Source organism: Pogoniulus pusillus, chromosome 6 (assembly GCF_015220805.1).
Source record: "Pogoniulus pusillus isolate bPogPus1 chromosome 6, bPogPus1.pri, whole genome shotgun sequence".
NCBI classification, from domain to species: domain Eukaryota; kingdom Metazoa; phylum Chordata; class Aves; order Piciformes; family Lybiidae; genus Pogoniulus; species Pogoniulus pusillus.
Genome location: NC_087269.1, coordinates 4,680,924 through 4,693,522, shown reverse-complemented (window position 1 = coordinate 4,693,522; position 12,599 = coordinate 4,680,924).

The following is a 12,599-nucleotide window of genomic DNA, read 5'->3' as shown; positions in this document are numbered from 1 at the left end:
AAGAATCTCACCAGCAGACAAAGGAAAATAAATTGAAAAGGTATTTTCTGGTGTTCATTAATGACTTTGATGGGAGTACATTTAGGATACATTTGGGAGTGTGTTTGGGATACATTTGGGAGTACATTTGAGAGTGCATTTGGAAGTGTGTTTGGGATACATTTGGAAGTATATTTGGCATACATTTGGGAGTACATTTGGGATCCATTTGGGTTCTTTGTGTTTATCCATGTCCAATCCGAATTGCAGCAGGGAAAAGCATCCTGACCACAGAAGAGCCAGACAGCTTTACAGCTAGGACACATAACACAGTAACCATTTAGCCAGATTAAAGCATACTGAGAGCTGCATCAAATATTGTTTAGAGCACATAAAAACAGCCTTAATATTTAAATGTATCCCATGGCTGGGCTCTTTAGATTTGCTGGATTCACTCGGGCTGCACAGCTATTAGCTTCTACATTTCATCTTCAATTCCTCTTCACAGTAGGAGAAACATAAAAATGAGGGTCACTGCTTGGTCATTTCATTACCCCTGGCAGAGAAATGTGCTTTGCACAAATGAGGAAATATTTCAGATGTAGATGGTCGTAATGTTGGTGTGACAAAATAAAAGCAGAGTTAAAAAACAATAATGATATTCTAATGGTTATTTTGTAGAATAACATTAAAATAATAGGCACTGTAGCCAGCACCTCCTTATCAAAGGGCCTGGTGTATTTCATTGTCATCATTTAAAAGGCCCATTAGCAAGAGCCCTGGAAATGTATGTCTCAAGGTCACAAGCAAACTAAATGAGACTGAGCAGTGATTCAAAGACATTAAACTGTTCATGGTTAGAAGCCCTGGGTGCACATGCACACAGCCTTAGCAGCAAACTCCTCTACCAGTCCTCTTCTGCTTCTCGGAAAACAGAAACACAGGGAAAGAAATTGATAATCTGCTTAAAGCCAGAAATGGATTAGATGAAATGTCACTTTGGGGGATGTGTGACTTCCTGCCACGAACATGGATTAGGCTGCACAAACTGTTTGGCAACAAGAGCCCTCCTCGCACGCCAAGCGCCAGAGGTGAGCATGCCCAAGCCCAGCAGCCCTGGCAGGTGAAGAGCCAGGCAAGACTCAGGCAGGAAACATGGGCAGATGCAGGCAAGGAGCCCTCCACTGCCACACACAGAATCACAGAATGTCAGAGGCTGAAAGGGACCTCCAAAGCTCATCCAGTCCAACCACCCTGACAGAGCAGGGTCACCTACACCAGATCACACAGGAACATGTTGTGATGGTTTAGGTGTCCCCTGCCCCCCCTGCACTGTGTAAATCACCCAGACTGGACTCAGCTGGCTCTGGAGATTTGAATGAAGCTTATATTTACAGCTTAGCTCAATATACAAGCAGATATTTACAGTATATGCAGTTATAGACAGAAATAGACAAGGTAAAAGGTAATAGAGAAACACAACAGCCCTCCCAGAAACCTGAGTCCCCAGGAGGGGCTCTCAACCACCCTTCCACCTTCTCCACCCCTCTACCTTACCCCAGGTGTTGCCTTGTGCCCCAAGGAAGAATGGACGTCAGCCAGGGGGGTTAGGAAGCAAGTGGATTAATCAGAGAGACGGAAGGTGAGGTTAGACAGAAATGCAGCCCAGAGGCCAGGCTGTGCCCAAATGCCTTATCCATGTTTTTACTATTGTTCCTATACATCTCAGCAAGCCTATGAGTGAAGTAGACATCACCACTGTTCCCCTTTCACAGCCTGTAATCTAGTTCTTCTCACCTAAACATTCTAGCTAGCTTCAAACTAGCACACATGTCCAGGTGGATCTCAAATATCACCATAGAGGGAGACTCCACAACCCCCCTGGGCAGTCTGTTCCAGTGCTCTGTCACCCACACAGGGGGAAAAATTCCTCCTCATGTTTCCATGGAACTTCCTATGCCTCAGCTTCCAGCCAGTGCCCCTTGTCCTGTCACTGGGCACCACCCAGCAGAGCCTGGCTCCATGCTCTTGGCACTCATCCTTTACATATTTATAGACACTGATGAGGTCATCTCAGGCTCCTCCAAGCAGCACAGCCCCAGCTCCCTCAGGCTCTCTTCATAACAGAGCTGCTCCATTCCCTTCAGCATCCTTGTGGCTCTGTGCTGGACTCTCTCAAGCAGTTCTATGTCTCTCTCGAACTGCGGGGCCCAGAACTGGACACAGTGCTCCAGACATGGCCTCAGCAGGACAGAGTAGAGGAGCAGGAGAACCTCTCTCCACCTACTAATCACAGCCCTTCTAATCCACCCCAGAATGGCATTGGCTCTCCTGGCCACCAGAGCACATTGCTGGCTCATGGTCAACAGCAACTAGGATCCCCTGGATCCTTTTTCCCCTTTGCTGCCTTCCAACAGGTCAGTCCCCCACACTGGCTGGGGACAGCTCACGATGGGCCTGGGAAGAAGATCACCACCAGTTTGGAGGAGGAGTGCAGATAAAAACAGGCACACAAAGCTATTTGCTAACCACAACCTGTGAGGAGAAAACCAATCACCATACTTACCCCTAGCTTTATTTGCACTGCCTATAGCATGATCTTTAACCCATATTTGAGGCACCTGAATAAAAAGGGACTCTTGTCCTCCCTCAAGCAAAGTCAGTGGAAGGAGCATGGCTCTGCTGTACCAGCCTCAAGCAAAGCTGAGAACATGTTGCTGCTTTGCAATGACAGCATTCAGGAGAATCACTGCAAGAGCAGCCTTGGTGAAGCAAGAAAGGTAGCATTGCTCACAGCATCACACACAATCACAGAACATTCTAGAGGTTAGAAGGGACCTCCAGAGATCATCCAGCCCAACCTCCCTGCCAAAGCAGGATTCCCTAGGATAGTATACACAGGAATGCATCCAGGTGAGTCAGGAAAAGCTCAACATGAGCCAGCAGTGTGAGTGCAGCCCAGACAGGCAACTGTGTGCTTGACTGCATCAAGAGCATCTTGGCCAGGAGGTCAAGGGAGGGGATTCTGCCCCTTTGCTCTCCTGAGACTCCACTCAGTCTACACTGGAGTAGTGTGCAGTTCTGGAGCCCCCAACACAAGAAGGACATGGAATTGTTTGAGCCAGTCCAGAGAAGGCCACAAAGATGCTCAGAGGGCTGCAGCAGCTCTGCTACGAGGACAGGCTGAGAGAATTGAGGCTCTGCAGTCTGAGGAAGAGAAGGCCTGGGGGAGACCTTGGAGTGGCCTTCCAGTATCTGGAGTGGGCTCCAGGAGGGCTGGGGTTGAACTATTGACAAGGTCTTGTAATGACAGAATGAGGAGGAATGGGTTTAAAATGTCAGAGGGCAGATCTAAAATGGATGTTAGAAGAAGCTCTTGACAGATGTCACTACCTATGGCAGGGGAGTGGAACTGGACGATTTTTGAGGTCCCTTCCAACCTAAACCATTCTATGATTCCAGAAAAGGAGACTCCACAGCCTCTCTGGGCAGCCTGTTCCAGGGCTCTGTCACCCTCACTCTAAAGAAGTTTCTCCTCATGTTGTGCTGAAACCTTCTCTGTTCCAGCTTATAGCTTTTGCGTCTTGTCTTATTACTGCTGACCAACTGAAAGAGATTTGCCCCAGTCTCTTGACACTATTCCTCCACAGCTCTCTGCTCTGGCTCCCAGCCCTGCCTCAGAACCTCCCACTCCTTGGTTTCACTAGTCCTGGACATCACATATCTTATAATGACCATAGCAGGAATTTCTGTCTATGAGAAGCACACAAGTCGGAATCAAAATCACACAAGTGTGGGACAAGTCGTCCAGGTGGTTTTGGTGAGAAGGATTTTGGTGTGTTTGGACACACACAAACCAACAGTCTCCCCTGTGAAACAAGCTCCACATTAGCCTCCAATGCAGGGCATTGGGATAGAATCATTGAATCAGTCAGGGTTGGAAGGGACCACAAGGATCATCTAGTTCCAACCACCCTGCCATGGGCAGGGACACCTCACACAACATCAGGCTGCCCAAAGCCTCATCCAGCCTGGCCTCAAACACCTCCAGAGATGAGGCTTCCACCACCTCCCTGAGAAACCCCCTCCAGGTTCTCACGACCCTCATGCTGAAGAGCTTCTTCCTAACATCCAGGCTGAATCTACCCATTTCCAGCTTTGTTCCTTTCCCCCCAATCCTATCACTCCCTGACATCTGAAAAAGTCCCTCCACAGCTTTCTTGGAGACCTCTTTAAGATACTGAAAAGTCACAAGAAGGTCACCTGGGAACCTTCTCCTCTCCAGACTCAACAGCCCCAACTCCTTCAATCTAAAGACCCAAGCCCAGATGAATATTAACAGAGGAAATCTCTTTCAGCTTTATTGTTTCTGCCTGTAAGTCATTCTCCTAAACCTCCTAGTTTATTACCTCTCACCTTCATAAACCTGCTAAAGATGCTAGAAATGGAAAGGTGATGTCACATAATACCAATGCAATCAATCACAGAAACCAATTCATGGAGGGAAGAAAATGCATCAAGTATACTCCAGTGCCACCTGTAAATGGAATTCAGCTTCCAGGTAACTTACACATCTTGCTGACAGAATGTTTTATTGATGTCACAGTGATCTCGTAGTTCATTTCCTCACTAAGGGAGGATGCAAGAGAAAAGGCCTTTGCCAGCAGTTCACAGGCTCACAGGATGCACTTTGACCACAACAACCCCAAGCAGCACTACAGGCTGGGGACTGAGTGGCTGGAGAGCAGCCAGGAAGAAAGGGAGCTGGGGGTACCGGTAGATAGTATCTGAAGATGAGCCAGCAGTGTGCCCAGGTGGCCAAGAGAGCCAATGGCATCCTGGCCTGCATCAGGAACAGTGTGGCCAGCAGGACAAGGGAGGTTATTCTGCCCCTGTACTCAGCACTGGTCAGGCCACACCTTGAGTGCTGTGTCCAGTTCTGGGCTCCTCAATTCAAGAAAGATGTTGAGGTGCTGGAAGGTGTCCAGAGAAGGGCAACAAAGCTGGGGAGGGGCCTGGAACACAAACCCTATGAGGAGAGGCTGAGGGAGCTGGGGGTGTGCAGCCTGGAGAAGAGAAGGCTTAGGGCAGAGCTCATTGCTGTCTACAGCTACCTGAAGGGAGGTTGTAGCCAGGTGGGGTTGGGCTCTTCTGCCAGGCAACCAGCAACAGAACAAGGGGACACAGTCTCAAGTTGTTCCAGGGGAGGTCTTGGCTGGATGTTAGGAGGAAGTTGTTGGCAGAGAGAGTGATTGGCATTGGAATGGGCTGCCCAGGGAGGTGGTGGAGTCACCATCCCTGGAGGTGTTCAAGCAAAGCCTGGATGAGGCACTTAGTGCCATGGTCTGGTTGACTGGATAGGGCTGGGTGCTAGGTTGGCCTGGATGATCTTGGAGGTCTCTTCCAACCTGGTTGATTCTTTGATTCTATGATTCTGTGTCAGGGGTTGGAAAGGACTCAAAGAGATCATCGAGTCCAATCTCCCTGCCAGAACAGGACCATACAATCCAGCTCAGGTTGTGCTAACGTTTTGCACCTGGCTGTGCTCAACAACCATTTGAAGGCTGTGCCTGGAGAGCTGTGGCACACCTCTCTGGAAGCTTACTACATGACAGGAGCTGAATGCAGACCCAACATATTATAAGCTACATATGAAGGGAAAAAAATGGTATTCTGCTAGCAGATAAGTCACAGCCCTGCTATGAGTAAGTTGCAAAGCAGCATAGCTTTGCCTAATGACTATCAGTTGGCCAAGAAGAGCTCAGGGCTATGTAAAAGCTCACACATCTTGATTTAGGTAGGTTGAAAGCATTTCCTCTGACAAGGCTTTGTAGTTTCCCACTGAAATCTTTCAACACAGCAGCCCTCAGCTCCCGTGCACACAGCAGCACAGCTGCTACAGGCAAACCTCTGCTGCCCAGCGGGTCCCTGACTCTGGGCTCACATCTCCTGCACGTACAGGATGTGATTCAAAAGTGACATCATGCACATTCATCCCAATTTCCCAATAATCCCTTTTCAGCACTCGTGGAAATGCTTGGCCAATAAAACCTAATGACATTATTGCAGCAAAGCCATTTTCAAGCTAAGTGCCTGTCCCTCTGTCTCCAGGACCCCACCAACAGTTAGGCTCCAGCACAGCAAACAAAAGCAAGCTTCAATTTTGCCTGATGTTTGACTAAAAAGGGAGATAAAAGCTGGGGGTGTATGATCTCATTCACTAGGGGCAGTCCAGATTCCATTTACATCTATGGGAGCCTGTTCCTGCTGAAGGCAGTCGGTCTGAGCTCCACAAAGGCAGGACCTCTCCTTTCACACACACTTCTTAAACCTTTATTTCCAGGATCTGTGAAGTCCCTCGTGGTGGCAATTCCTTCTTGTGTCACAGCTTCACCAGTCAGATTGCTCTGTGGCAGCCTGGTCTCTAAGCAAACTGAGCTGTCCACCACCATACCCCAGCTACTCCATCCCCAAATTGCAGACACCATGGAGACATGACCTGACTCCTATACTGGACAAGCAAGGCTGGAGGTAGTGTTGTCCAGATACATTCACTAAGGAGTGGATGAGGCATTTAGTGCCATGGTCTGGTTGACTGGACAGGGCTGGCTGATAAGCTGGACTGCACGATCTTGGAGGTCTCTTCCAACCTGGTTGATTCTATGCTCAGTTTCCATTCCAGCAGCACCAAGCAAGCCATCCCCTCACACACCCACGCAGAGACAGGGAGCCCCAACTAGACTTTCTGCTGCACTTTCTGCAATTTATGAAGATCCCCCAAAGGAACTCCCAGAGCAGAGCCTGAGGCTGGAATGGAGACACATCATACAAGCCCGGAGCAGCGCTGCGGTGCCTTAATGACATTTCAGCCCATGAATCTTGAGCAGCAACTCATTTATCGTCTGTAGCTGGAATCCACCCTGTGTGATGACAGATAGCTTAGGAGAGGCAGAACCTGCCTGCCAAGAGAACTTCAAAAAGGACAAGGGGAAAGCAAAAGCCTGGCTAGAAACCAAATGCTTTGCTAAACCTAGATAACACACTGTTTACCAACAGCAAACTCGATTAGGGAAGAGAGTGGGGAAAGGATTTATGCAAATGCCCTTAATTTAATAACTGTGATCAGATATGGCTTTGTTTCTCCCATGTAATTCGGGTAACACAAATAAAGTACAAGAGTTCTTTTCCACTCTAGGAAATGAGAATTATTAAACACTGCACAGCAAAGCAAAGGAATGTGTTTGTTGACATGAAAAACAACCCTGTGGACCCCAGAGCTTTTGTGTGTTAATTGCTAAATGTCAGTGCAATTTAGAAAGTAGTTGCAGGAGGAAAGAATCCCTTTCCAAGACACAAGTGGCTTTTCCTCCTCTGCCAGCCTGACTCAAGACTGCATCTTGAAAGCATTTGTGGCTGTGTTTTGCTCCGTGACACTGGGTCAGTACCCAAAAAAACATCCTCACTCCAGATTGATGTGGTTACTTGCTAGGAGGCATAAAGGAAGTGAAGGATTTCCTCCCAGTTTTATTACTGAATGCTCAGAATGTTTCCTGGGGTAAACACCACTAACACCATCTGGGGGTTTATTCCTTTCTTCTTCTAGAAGAGACTGGATGAGGCACTTAGTACCATGGTCTAGTTGACTGGATAGGGCTGGGTGCTAGGTTGGACTGGATGAGCTTGGAGGTCTCTTTCAACCTGGCTGATTCTATGATTCTTTTCAGACACAAAAGGAGAACAACAGCAGCAAACAGAGAATGGAAAAATACAGGTCTAGAGCCATGCAGTGAGAAAAGACCTTGCTCTGAAAAGGGGAGGAGGAACAACTCCACGCAGCTTCGGCTGATAGATAAATTCACCAGCACTGGAAGCCTTTGAGTGCACTGCCTCTGGTCTCCTGCCCAGCTCCACGAAGGGAGAGAGCAATACAAAACCTGTGATTGGGCTGCCAGCTAGTTAGAGATGCTTCAGTGAATCAAGTTTTGGACTAGCAAATGAAGGAGCCTCTTAAATTCTTTAATCACAGCCTGTTGGTTTACTGCTCCAGGGGAAAAACAACAACAACAACAGCAAAACCAAACCACAAACCTTTGCAGCCCTGATGGAAAAAGACAGCTGAAGAAAGCTTGTCAGGCAAACATGAGCATATTTGCAAAAGGAAATGAACAGATTTCATCCAAACCCTCTTCTGCGAGGCACGCAAACGCTGCTAGCCACAGAGCAGCCACCAGCAGAGCCCTGAGGTGCATTAAGTCAGAGCAGAGGACATCCTGCACCAGAACTTGCACTGTGGAGTCCTTCCTCGTCCACCTGGAGAACCTCTGCTTGAAAGACCTCAGCAGAGATTAACTAATACAGAGGAGAGGTTGATATGCCATGGGATGGCTGCCAAGATCTCCCTTCCGTGTCCAACACCTTTCTCTTTTTGGTGGTCAGCAGCAATAAGCCAAGGAGCAACAGCTACAAACTTGAGCAGAGAAAATTCCACTTCAACATGAGGAGAAACTCCTTTACAGTGAGAGTGCAGGCTGCCCAGAGAGGTTGTGGAGTCTCCTTCTCTGGAGGCTTTCCAAATTCACCTGGACGCATTCCTGTGTGAACTACCCTAGGGGATCCTGCCTTAGCAGAGGGGTTGGACATGATCTCTGGAGGTCCCTTCCAACCTCTACAGCTCTGTGATTCTCTGTCAAACCACATCCAGACATGCAAGTGAGATCTTCCCATTCTAAAAGCCTCTCTTTAAAAGCCACTATTGCCAAAGCTTTGCAGAAGTGAAGGTGGTGAGGCATTGACACAGGATGCCCAGAGAGGTTTTGGATGCTCCCTCCCTGAAGGTGTTCAGGACCAGGTTAGATGAAGCCTTGAGTTACCTGTTCTAGTGGGAGGTGTCCCTGTCTATGGCAGAGGGTTGGAACTGGATTAGCTATGAGGTCTCCTCCAGTTTAAACCATTCTGTGACTCTTTGATTCTAAGTGGTCCTCACAGCTGTGGACAATCCATGGCTTTCCCAAGAGTATGGCCAGAAGCAGCTCACCTTCACTAGCCCTTGTCTGGAAAACCTAAACAGAGGATTTGCATGGAGGGAGACTGAGACAAAGAACAAGAGGAAAAGTCTACAATTGCCTGAAAGGAGGCTGTAGCCAGGTGGGGGTTGGTCTCTTCTGCCAGACAACCAGCAATAGAACAAGGGGACACAGTCTCAAGTTGTGCCAGGGAGGTCTAGGCTGGAAATTAGGAGGAAGTTCTTCCCAGAGAGAGTGATTGGCATTGGAATGGGCTGCCCAGGGAGGTGGTGGAGTCACCATCCCTGGAGGTGTTCAAGCAAAGCCTGGATGAAGCACTTAGTGCCATGGTCTAGTTGACTGGCTAGGGCTGAGTGCTAGGTTGGACTGGATGTGCTTGAAGATCTCTTCCAGCCTGGTTGATTCTATGAAAAGGAATCCAAAGAACAAAATCTAAAGGCTGAGAGGAGCAGTTTGCTGCTCTACTCCCACCTAGAAAATCACACAGCTCAACAACTCATCTGGTGTGCTGGGCTTATTAACAAAACTGCTTTCATTACAGCTGTACAGCTAGGGAAGAGGCACACAGGCAATGCCTACAACCTTACAAGACTACATGGGAACACCTCTGCAGCTGTAGGCACACAGCTCAGCATATGTGTTCCCCTGGCACTGCCAGGGGGCTGTGGTTCTGTTTCTCCCCAAACTGTGGTGGCACAAATGCAGCAAGACCATGCACAGCTCTGGGATCTGGACTGTCTTAGAAGAAACTGAAAACTCTGAGCATGAAGAAAACCATCACCAAAATGATTTAAAGGCTGGGAGGGAGGAACTGCTTCCAGTGAGAAATTTGATGGGCAGAAATTGCTTAGCTTATCAAAGAGAAGGCCAAGGGTTACTTGATTACAGGGTATTAAGCACCTCCATGGAGAGAAAATACCAGTCATAAAGGGCTCTATAATCTGGCAGAGAAAGGCTTAACAAGAACCCGTGGCTGGAAGCTAAAGCCAGACAACTTCAAACAGAAACACAGCTCAGATTTTAAACAGCAGGAGCAAACTGGCAAAGGATGGAATGGATTCCTCAGTCTGTCCTGAAGAAAACGTTGCCCATCTGCCTGCATTCACAGCAGAAGCCAGCCCTGCAAGGAGCACTGCCACCCAGGGGGGTTGTGGAGTCTCCCTCTCTGGAGATATTCCAATCCCACCTGAACGCTTTTCTGTGTGATCTGGTATAGGTGATCCTGATCTGCCAGGGGGCTTAGACTAGATGATCCTTACAGGCCCTTTCCATCCCCTGACATTCTATGATTCTGTGACAGCCTTCACCTCCACAGGCAGCAGAGCCTGAGTGACAGGGCATGGTGCTGAAGGGAGAGAGACCTGACCCTTCACACCTCCTTACAAGAGCCCCTGGCTGTAATGGTGCAGGATATCTAGATGAAAAGCCTGGAACACAAACCCTATGAGGAGAGGCTGAGGGAGCTGGGAGTGTGCAGCCTGAAGAATAGGAGGCTCAGGGCAGACCTCATTGCTGTCTACAACTACCTGAAGGGAGGCTGTAGCCAGGTGGGGTTGGTCTCTTCTCCCAGGCAACCAGCAATAGAACAAGGGGACACAGCTTCAAGTTGTGCTGGGGGAGGTCTAGGCTGGATGTTAGGAGGAAGTTCTTTTCAGAGAGAGTGATTGGCATTGGAATGGGCTGCCCAGGGAGGTGGTGGAGGCACTGTCCCTGGAGGTGTTCAAGAAAAGCCTAGATGAGGCACTCAGAGCCATGGTCCAGTTGACTGGATAGGGCTGAGTGCTAGGTTGGACTGGATGATCTTGGAGGTCTCTTCTAACCTGGTTGATTCTATGATTCTATGAGATACAAGAAGTGAGGAACAGTTGCTTCTGCAGAAGCAGGGGGCAGGGAATGATTGCAGCTATTGAATAGATAAGCTTAAAGTCAGCATTTATCAAAGAGAACTCATTTTTACTGCAACTGGTTTTGACTTTCCACCTGCAGAGCAAGATTCAACCAGTGCTCAGAGAAGATTTAAAGGCAAGGGTTTGGCTACTGTTTGGTAAAGAATTTGGTATCCTGATAATGTTTGGAATTCTTCCTTCTGCCTGACTAATTGCTTCTATTTCCTGCTTTCTTTGGAATTGCTTTGTTCTGCATTGCTGAAATATTGTTTCATGGAACATTATTGCATTTATGCATACCACAAACTCCAGAGATGCTGGAATCCTTTTTGTTCTTCTGCCCCAGCTTTTGAAACAGTTTTTTTCCCAATCCCCAACAAATATGAACAACCCAAAGAGACTTCAAGCCTGTATAAAACAACCAAAAAAACCTGCTTGAACAGCAACTGCTTTCACTTAAAGCTAGAAGAAAAGCTACGCCACCAACAGAAACGTCTTCAGTTCTCAAATACAAAATAACACCTTGCTGCCAGTATAAAAAAAGACCCATTTTGTCACAGAGCCAGCTTCTGCTCAACAAACCAGTAATGAAAAATGATATTTCTCTACTCACAGCAGCTGTCTGCCCAATTCTGTGCTATTGGGAGGGAAGAAAGAAAAAACCCAACCCAAAACAAACCAAACTTTGATTGCCAGCTCGCATGTTCAGTTCCTTCAGCTGAAAGAAAAGCCTTGGAACCAGAGCAAAGAACTTGGAAATGTCAGGTTTTATCCTCAAGGTCAAGAAACAGGTCCATTAGCACACAGGCAGTTTGTTACTGAAGAAGAGGGGATGCAATATTGCAGTTCAGGAAATACTGATTTTTGGGGTCAGTGCTTTCACATCTCTAAAGAGATGCAGGCTCATCTCTTCATTAGGCTCTCACCTAGTAACTTGAAGAGACACAGGGTCTGTGGGTAAAAAGTAGGCAACTCTGCAGGTAAACACAGAATCACAGAAACATGCAGGTTGGCAAAGCCCCTCAGCATCACCAAGTCCAACCTAGAACCCTACTCTACAAGATTCATCTTAAACCATATCCCCAGGCACCACATCCAAACCACCCTTAAACATATCCAGGCTGGGTGACTCCACCACCTCCCTGGGCAGCTCATTCCAGTCCCTGACCACTCTCTCCAGAAAAAAACTTTTCCCTAATGTCCAATCTAAACCTCCCCAGCCTCATCTTGAGGCCATTTCCCTTGTTCTGTCTCCAACTACCTGTGATAAGAGCCCAGCAGCAGCCTCTCCACAATGTCCCTTCAGGTAGTTGTAGACAGCAATGAGGTCTCCCCTCAGCCTCCTCACACTAACCATCCCCAGCTCCCTCATCAGATTTACTCTCCAGGCCATTCCCCAGCTTCATTGCCCTCCTATGGACCTTCTCCAGCACCTCCACATCTCTCTTGTATTGTGGTGCCCAAAACTGAACACAGCACTCGAGGTGTGGCCTCACCAAAGCCAAGTCCAAGGGTACAATCTGCTGACCACAGCATTTTTAATCCAAGCCAGGATGCCATTGGTCTTCTTGGTCACCTGAGCACACTGCTGGCTCCTATTCAGCTGCCTGGGCACACTGCTGGCTCCTATTCAGCTCCTGTCTATTACAACCTCCAAGTCCCTTTCTGCCAGCAGCTCTCCAGCCTCACTGCCCCAAGCCTGTAGCATTGC